Below are 10,282 nucleotides of genomic sequence, written 5' to 3'. Positions count from 1 at the left end.
TGGAAAGCTAAACCTTCGAACCATTTTTAAAACACACGTTAGTCAATTTAGCAAACCGCAGAACCACGGACTAGTGGTACCGGAACTATAACCACCCAATACCCTGATTAAGTTGTCTACCACCAAAATCGATTTTTGTGCCCTATGGATTTACTGTGGTCTGATTCGTCCCAATCTACGGACTTATCTGGTTTTGAATGGTAATGGACAATACAATATTCAAGCCTAGAACGGACAGATTTGAGGTGCCCCATTGGTGACTTTGATCCCGTAGTTTAGTGGCCGGTAACCAATAGTGCTTATTTAGTTCATCTTATCCTTGCACCGTTAGAAATTGGTGAGACCTTGCTGTTCATACATAAATTTTTGGGGATCTTTGTCTATCCATATAGAGTTATCCGAGGTTATTTTACCACCAAAATGCTCGGAATACAGACATCCACTTGATTGAAATTGATTACGAAGGTACAGAAGTCAAAGTGATTCTGAGTGGCCAGTGGATAAACATACTGTTGTTTGGCCGATTTGGGTTGTAATGCTCCTGTGAACCCCGTACTCGGGCCCCATTCTGGTGTTTGTAAGTTTGTTTTACCCATCACACTGCAATATATACTCTAATATAAATAATAAAATCATGAAACTAGGACGATTATCATAGCAGGAGTTGAAAATGTTCTCGCCAACGTACTATGTGGAAGATGCAGTCAGATGAGAAGTAAAAGAAGTTATTCTGATAGTACGATTGACATTGATGGTATTTCTTTTCCAATTTTACGCCGGAAAAATAGACACTTTTCGCACGATATTACCAGACAATGTGTTAGGCGAATATGATGAATGGTGTTCTTTCGTTCATAACGATCATGACTTATACTAGTGATAGCGAAAAGAATTACTATGCAGCACTTTTGAAATGGGCCGTTGGTTAGAAAGAACAGACCCAAAGTACGTACCGACCGGTAGTAACTTAGCGCATTCATCTTTTCGGATGAAAAGACACTGAAATCTGTGCACCGGTGACTGACTATCCGGAATATTACATGTCATCAGGGTTGTCGTGTAGAATGTGGGAGCTGAAGTACCGTACCTACTGTAATGATTTAAGTAGCATGTTTTCGAGGGATAAGCCTAGACTGAGGCAGCGGTGACTGGAGCGGAGCTGTCTGATATGATATCCTCCCGAACGCCATTGGAAGTATCCCTAAATCGACCGTTTTTCTAGCGCGTATGTCTCCTATCTGGCAAACACCAATCTCAAGTAGCTGATCTGTTGGTCACATGTGGTAGATTTGTGCAGCCGAACACAAGGATTGGTGTTCAGTCCTGAGACCTACTCGTACTAAATGCAGGTTTCCTAGTTAGCTTGGTTGCGTGGTGGTCACTCACTAGATCACGCGTTACAAACACTCAAATCGCGTAACAATCGCGCAACCTTAGCCGACAACGTGTACACTGCAACTTCCAATCCATTTTTGTTTACGCAGATACCAAATTTTTCATGCGCCAAGCTTACGAACTTTAACACCAGGTCAAGTTGCACTCATGTTTTTGCAGTTATCACACACGAAGGGAGACACATTTCTTCACACAGCTCACAATAAGTAGGTATGTGCCTTGATCCCCAAAAAACACTCGCGCGTACGGGACAGCACGTCTAGCGAGCTCCACAAGTCTCCAAGATCAACTACGGAATACATGTATCAGCCATACTGCATCCGTACCGCGTCCGGAACTCCCAACAGTTGTCCTCGAGCGACACGTCACTTTTCAGCTCATTCTCTTTCTACATTGTGTTTATTTCTATCAAGTGCATGACTTTTTTGGTCACCATAATTTTGGTAAAACAGACAATTGTTAGAGCTTGTTACCTGATAATCAACTTAATTACCTGATCTAGTCAGTGACGACTAGAGTTGAAGTGATTCCCTTTTTAATCGTCTCGCAATCATATTGCTCCCATTAAATCATTTTCAGGTCACTCCTGGAAGTGAACAGATCTCATTGAGGTCTAGGAAAAGTATGTAATAAAGACATCATGATTATCAATGACTGCCTGAAACTGCTCCCGGGTCGTTCTCAGAAAGCAGCTTGGTGATCACGCCCTTCAAGAAGAATGACTTCAAAACTTTCCCATCTGAAATGGGACATACGGGGCAATTTTAGATAGACGTGCTGTCAAGTTTCCTGGGACAAGGAACCATATAAGCAATTGTTAGGCACCATTCGGTCAGATTTCAATGACCTGTACAACAGATGGTAAGAGAACATGCTGCCGAAAATACAATCAAATTGGGAACTCACCTGGATTACTGACGATGATCATAATGCAATTTGGGCTGTACCTGACAATTTCTGGTATGATTCCTGGGATTCAAAGCATAAGGGTAGCTTCAGCAGACAGTGATTCTGCCCATAAACAGTAGACTTTAATTGGAAATGATTCTGCCCACTTTTACAGCAAGATTCCTGCAATACTAGTGTGTCGACAGCTAAAGTACTTAATGCCATTTCACCTGGTAAGTAGAGTAACCTGAGCTGATGGAGTCTAGTTACGCATAGTTTCTTGGTTCCTGTTATAGTTTACTTCACTTGTTTTTTACCTCTGTATGCTCACCAAAAAATCTGATGATGAGCCGTGCTCACCGATGAGCCAGCTCACTGAGGAATATTCTTCAGCCTTCTTCTCCGAAACAGCCATTTCCGCGAACCGACATTCTATCTATTTCTGAAGTCATAACCAAAAAGGTGACTGAATTGAGGACAAAAGGACATTTATTTTGACAAACAATAAACGAAATTTGGTTATGATCATCAGGGTATTCTCAGGTGCATTCACAAACTTTTGTAGATGAAGTCACGTCAGTAGAAACTAAACTAATTCATCACGTGAATAATTATAGCGTGAAGAACGAACATTTTTTCATAAAGGAAACTACTCACAAGTTTGCTGAAAATATACTGCGATATCTCGAATATCATGCCAACTGAATCATGAAGCGGCCTGTGTGCAGCGCATTCAGCTGGAGGACATCATAAACGAGAGATTCAATTGAGTCTCCCGTGAAAACCAAATTGATTTGCAAATGAGTGTATTTAACGAAAATTTTTGTTTGGTCATTCAATGGACATGGCGGTTACTCCATAATGATGGATCAAAACACGGATACTATGCTTCTTGGCTTTGTTTGCCACCGGTGAGGATTCCTAGTTTTTGCCAAACCGGTTGCTGGGCCGAGTTTGGATCGGTACAGCTTGCTGGCGCAGTCTTCCACTATAGAAACGAGAGAGGAAACCAGAGGCCAAACTACCATCGATTAAGTGTTCCTTAGCTTTTCGAGTGTATTTACGAAAATTTTTGTTTGGTCATTCAATGGACATGGCGGTTACTCCATAATGATGGATCAAAACACGGATACTATGCTTCTTGGCTTTGTTTGCCACCGGTGAGGATTCCTAGTTTTTGCCAAACCGGTTGCTGGGCCGAGTTTGGATCGGTACAGCTTGCTGGCGCAGTCTTCCACTATAGAAACGAGAGAGGAAACCAGAGGCCAAACTACCATCGATTAAGTGTTCCTTAGCTTTTCGCTTCCTACTTACCTTTGAAAACTTGAACGTTTCTTTGAACTAGATTCAACCTCGTCTCGCCTTCTATTTGTCTTGCACCAGCGGTGATAATTACTATGTCGGAATTTTCTGAAATCATATATTCTGCAGAGTACGAGCTCTAGTGTAACAAAGCGTTCGAAATACCTGAGCTTCCCAACACTTCACAGTGTCCCACAAATTGTTTTCCGTGTGTCAGATCCATCGCTTCGCCCTTTACTCGGTCACATGCAACATCCACCAAGGCAAGCACATTTGCAATTCCCTAGAGCAATAAACTGCTTGCAAAACACACTTAAGCAAACGTACTCGGACCATGATTGCATAAGCGGCTGCCATTCCCACGGTACCGACTCCGACAACCGTTATCTTTCGCAGAGGTTTTTCCAGTCGTTCAACACCTTCGATGGGAAGGAGCACATCCGTCATTTTTCGCGTTACTCGTTGGCTATGGACATGGGGGCAGTGTTTTGGGTAATTAAAGACATTAGTAATGTGCAGTTGGTAGCACAAGTGTGCCAAAACCCACAAATGGAATGGAACCATGATACTATACTGTGAAAAACTGTTTAATTGCAGCTACTCATAGCTGACCCACTGACCCGCCATGACATCGTTTGGTCCGTAAAATGTTTTATCACTTATTAGCATGCAAGGAGACGTGCGGATGCTTGGTTGGTAGTAGACACCTGTGGAATATCTGCACACAGTTATACATCACAATTAAGTCATTTCCAGGCAAATGTAAGGCCAAATACAGGTGTCGACTGGTCTGCAGTTTTTTATGTATGCCTCTACACATAGGAAGCACATTTCGTTTCGTAAGTGACCAACAGAGGGCATCTGTAGTTATAATCCATCCTCTATAAGGCTTGTCTGATGGGGTGTTCATAGGCGCAAGAACTTCGTAAAGGTTCGCTGCAGTGGATATTTTGTAATTTTCAACTGAGTTGTTAACCCCCCGCCAGTGAGGTAAATCCACGCTAGGAGACCTAGAAGCACTGTATAACCGTCTCACTCTCAGTAGTCTGCATCTCACAAGACTCCAGGAGGCCTCGACCCCACGAAGTCTAGGTCAGTGGTTGAGCGCTTAACCCGTTGGCCACCAGCTGCTGATCAGGAGTGTTCTATGCTGTCACTCCGTAAATACCCATTGCCTCGAAATTCGAAGCCTAGTGCACACAGTACCAGAGCGAATAAATAGGGGTGATGCAAGTACCAACCTCTTCACTAGTCACCTGAATGCTCACCGTTTAATGACTTCATGGTAAAATATCTGCTAGTCAACAAGAGTAAAACATCATTTACCCACCTGTGTTGCTCTTCATTATCATTAATAGGAACGATAACATTATTATTATTACTGTTGTTACGATAACCATAGCAGTGATGACGATCGTGTTTATGATGTCGGTAATGATTACAATGAGGTTGTGATAGATGGCGATATGTTAAGTGACAAGTCGAACGGATTATTGAATCAGTTGAAAAATGTTCCTCACCAGTCATACTCACTTAAATCTATTGTGTGGGTTTTGAAAATAAATTAGATACACGAGAGCATACGGCAGCTGGACTTATTTTACAATGTTCTTGCTATCAGGTATGTGCCCGTTTCAGATTTTCTCAGTGTATCAACCGATAAATTTAGTGTACCTGGCTAACTACATTGATGAAGAGGACCGCCGTATTGTTTGCTCAACTAGGTGTAACCTGCTTCAGCACACTGAAGTCTATATTCTGAAAAAGGCTCAACAAAACACGTAAAATTTTAGTAGGATGAAGTGTATAGTTTATCTCGCAGTCGCCGACTACTTCGTAACAAAGCAACATCCCCACTACGTATTTATTACCGGAACCTTTCGCAAGGGTTAGAAAATATATTTACGATTCGTTATGCTTTTGCCCCTCCAAACTTATTTCGGTTCTCATAGGGATCAAGGACGTACAGACTGCTGGTTTCTGCCTCCTAGATCACTCCATGCAATACTAATTTGCATAAAAGTAAATAACATAAATAAAACCAATTATTGGTGTAACTGGCCTTACTATTTCATAGGAAAATTCCTCTTGGATAGTTTCAGTGCTCTTTTATCGGTGTAATGATTTCTCAGATTCATACGTTATACAAAACGGATGACCTGGTGAAGCGCGACTGCGATGCTGTCTGCTCACAAAATTTTGGTGAAAAGTGGCGGCTGAAGACAATTAGTAATTGTCCATGTTTTCTAACGAATAAACTAATCACATTGGCGAAGTAATTCACGTCACCAAATTCAACAATGCATTTTTCGAGTTCACAGACCTCGGTCCCCCTGGATGATGTGGAAATTTCAAGGAAATCACTCTAGTTACAGAAGCAGCTGCAACTCTCATGCTTGTGCATTCAGTGTATAAAAATTGCAAAACATCAAGAGTGTTTACGTGGAGTGATATAGTTCTAAGCAGTTAGATACTAGTGTAGCGGTGATACTACTGATGTGGAAGGCATGCGAGTAGTATGTTTTCTCGTAAATCCGCTTTGCGTCTCTTGAAAAGTGATATGTATTGCGGAATTTGTGGAATTAAATCAAACTCAAAAGCGCCAGAGTGTTTTCAGAGAACCGTTGATTCGTTCTTAGTTACTTGTTTTCTGCAGACATATGTGCATTTGACCTGCGGCCAAAACTGCGTTTCCATGAAAATGACCTTAAATGGAGACTTTGCGAAAAAGGTAATCATTAAATCCATGAAGCAATAAAATTCCTAAACAGGCTGAACACACCATTTGCTCAGCATCTCGACTGCTCCAGTCCAGGCTTGGTCAGCCTGGCAGTAGGACAAATGTTATACGTGGACCACAAGGACGTTACCCCTGAACAATTATTCCGTTTTTTGTTTATTTTTTATTTTTTTATTGTATTGTTATTTTTGTTTTTGCTTGCAAAGCAAAAGACTTATTAGTTTTGGAGGACTCCCCAAAGGAACTTCTACCCAGTGACTCGTAGCCATGGCATATCAAACAAATGACCTAAAGCTTCTAGCGCAATTTTTTACCTTTGAACAAAATATTGTGGGTTGAGTGAGCTACTAGTTTGGCCCTGCTGACTATTTCCACAGTTTTTTATACGCAGTCATCCCAGCACAGCTATTGCCAACCGGGAAGTCTAGATGGAACTTTCGGTGTTTCAAATTAGAAAACAATAGACATGGTATACTCAGACCCTTGTATGTTGCTTTAGAGTTGAGTAGAAACTGATCAGTCGCAGCCTAAAACAGTCGAAAATTAAGGGACCCATTGGGCACGGTCGACACGTTTAACGTATGTTAGCAAGGTGACTATCACCAAGAGTATCAACTAAAAAAGCTGACCAACAATTTCAGCCAAATTTCCCTCGCTTTCCCTCAGTTGTATACTAGCGTACTAGCAGTGAACAAATATCCTGAATAATCCAAAGATGGGCTCACAATAGTTTCAAGCGTTAAAGCAGAGAGCGGTCAATGTTTTTGAATAACCAGGACCGACGTCTAGTGCTTAAATGTTGATTCGCGCGCAGTAACTGCACAAAGGGCGGTGTGCAAAATTCAGCCGTGAAAATTCAGCTTTCAATTAAAAAATCAAGGCAGAAGTAGTGAAACGAAGTGTTATGGTTATGGAAAGTAATCAACACGATTTCACTTATTCCTATGTGTGTCAAGAAACTGATTAACAAATGTAGACAACAAGTTTTTGATTACTTTAATAAGTTCCCGGTGTCTTTGTATTCCTGTTGCATTTTTAAGCCTTCGCTGGTTTGATTAATTTAAGACCGACAACCAGAACGCAATGAGTTAAATATGTTACGTGAAATTGACATCTTGGAAGGTTTACCAATGCCAATAACGAGCACGAATGCCACCGCCAATCCTATTGCTAACGCGCATTTCGGGGGAGAAATGAAGTTTTGGTAAATAATCATGGCACAAAATTGGAAAAAAAGAGCACCTCAATTTTGCGCACTCTCAAGTAAGTTTCTTTACATTGCATTTTGAAAATCGTTTCCACCACGACCTTAGGAAAGCACTACTTACCTGACAAACGGTTCATACATCCTGCGATTCAGATATGGGGAAGTTTCGGTTTTCACCCAGCTATTAACCACAGAAGGCTGAAATAATAGAAGCTGAGTGAATTCAGAAGAGCCTTGTTCCATCAGTGCAGAAGTAATTTATATAAATTCTATTGGATCATTGTTGCAGCTGTGGGGAAATTAACCTGAATACGGACTGTTCGTACTTCCATATTTCCACTGATGTGGCTGCATTGGTGCTGTCGCACCAGAGGACAATCAAAAACCAATATGTTACCAGTACAGGCTGGGTCTTTAAGTGGTCTAGGGCATTAAACACTGAGACGAATTGTAGACGACACTGCATCTCGATCTAGCCACTGATTCTTGCTCAGTGGTTATTTGGAACATGCTTGAATTCAATGTGATCTTTATCGAAAGAACGTTATTGTACATCAAAGTAAAAAATCGTAATGGAAAGAGAAAGAACTGCACACCGACTGTATCCCACCTCAACCCAAAGTTTTCGTGTGTGAACTATATTAAGTGTATTTTTTCCCCATGGTTTCATTGATGAATCAATGAGATACTGTTTTGTGTGCCTTGATATAGACAACTCTATTATTTCACAATACAGTTTTACTATCACTATACCATGACCGAAATAGGTAGACACCAAGCACTATTATGGATTCACTTAAAGACATTTTCAAGCGGCTCACCGAAATAAAAGTAATGTGCGTTATTTCCATTGATCATCACAATATTATGGATCACTTCGGACGAGAAATTTGTTTCTCAGGTAATGTGTCAACTAGAATTAGTTATTCAACAAATAAAACGCCTTTTAAGGAAACCCGGTGGCTTGCTTGCACTCCTTTTAAATCCAACTTGAAGAGATAAGCTAAACAGGTGAAGTGTTGTAGGTAAAACAATAAAACAAGTATATCAACCTCTAGCTACGTGAGTTACTTCCGAAAAAGTTTTGAAATGTCCCGAGTTTCCGCATTGTAAGCCTAATAATAATTAACATTTAGGAATCCCGGAATGACGAACCTTCGTATTATTGGCGAATCAAATTTTTCCTGATAGCAGCTATTTCCTTCTTTGGGGATGACGCGAACAATTACACTTGTACGCAACGGTTTTCTACACAAACCATTGATTAGTCTAACAAACGCTATCAACCGCACAGAATTCCGTGTCACAGAAAGTATAAATGCTCCATGGTTGAAGTGAAAATTTGGTGGGAATGTATGGGAGTCTAGGAGAGAGCCACGTGTTATTTTACGATTTGTTTTAATTTCAAGTTAAACGGTCAAATGGTTTGTTGCTCTTCCTCTCTATGAATTGTAAGTTATTGAATTGAAATTAGTAAGTAAGTAAGTAAGTTGAATTGAAAGTTAAAGGCCAAATTGAATCTCTGTTTTAATAGTTTTTCAAATAAAAGCTATTGTGTTTACCATATCAACTCTAATTTTTAACGTCCCTGAATTTTTTACTTGCCCTTTGAGAGAACAAGCTTTCTCCGACTGCTAATGTCCACTTAGGAGTTCAGCTCCTAATAGCTCAGTGGTTGTGTTCTATTAGTCAATTGAATGCTGAAGTGTCCTTGGAGCTCCTCCTTAATGTTCTTTGTCAAATTTTTCTTATTTTTACTGATTTCATTCGTTGTTTTACCACTCCGCCAAAATAATCAAGCTAACGATCCTACGGAGTCTGTTTGACGCCAGCTATTGGCAACCGGTTTTCTAAATTAGGAAAATCAATCAAGCTGTCTAAGAATCCAGAACAGTCCGCCTTGGTTTTGACTGCTACTACAGGAACAAGTATCTACCTGGAACATGCCCTAGATTGCCTGAAAAGCTGAGTAACTAAAAATACTGTAAGTATAGGTCCATCGTTTATGTTGGGGATGGGCATAGCGATTCTTTCATTTTTATCGAATCAAACATTATGGTGTTATCCCATCAGCGTTTGATAAAATAGTTACTCAAACTTTTTGCCTATATTAGCGGCTAACACTGGGTTCGAACTTCATTATCTCGTTTTATTCGTCATCCTGAACCATCTGTCGACACGAGGGAGGTTATATCCTTACTACGCGCCTTTATTATATAACAGTATTATCTAGTATGTTTGACTTTTGCTGGGAAAGTAGTTCGTTCGTGCAACAAATATAATCAGCCATCCAATGGCAGTGGAATTTAGCGTTTTGTTCTTTAACACCGTTCCTCGTAGTAAAGTCCCTGAAGAAATTGGAAGAACACTAAAAAGAGCCCATTGTACAATAGTGACAGTGCTCTCTGTATTCAATCAGAAACGATTCCTAATATGTGCATTGTAGCCGCAATCTGTGTTCATCAGATTACAGTTCAATCTGGTTTTAATGCTGCTATTACAGGTAGTTTTACCATTGGCTCCACTGTGTTCACTTCTGGAATTTGACTGCTTTAAAACAACATTCATGACTGTCATATCGCGCACATGTAAGTTTTTGCCCAATCTCAAGAACCATGAATTATTTGCTAAACGCGCTTTAAACACCAGACAGTCTCTCAAGGTATATCTTCTCCGGTATTGTTCTCGCGACGTTCTTTTTCTCCTAGTACGCAGCCACATCGCTGAAAACCCCTGTCATGTTTCAAGAC

This window comes from Opisthorchis viverrini (assembly GCF_000715545.1).
Source record: "Opisthorchis viverrini unplaced genomic scaffold opera_v5_423, whole genome shotgun sequence".
NCBI classification, from domain to species: domain Eukaryota; kingdom Metazoa; phylum Platyhelminthes; class Trematoda; order Opisthorchiida; family Opisthorchiidae; genus Opisthorchis; species Opisthorchis viverrini.
This window is presented reverse-complemented; position numbering follows the sequence as displayed.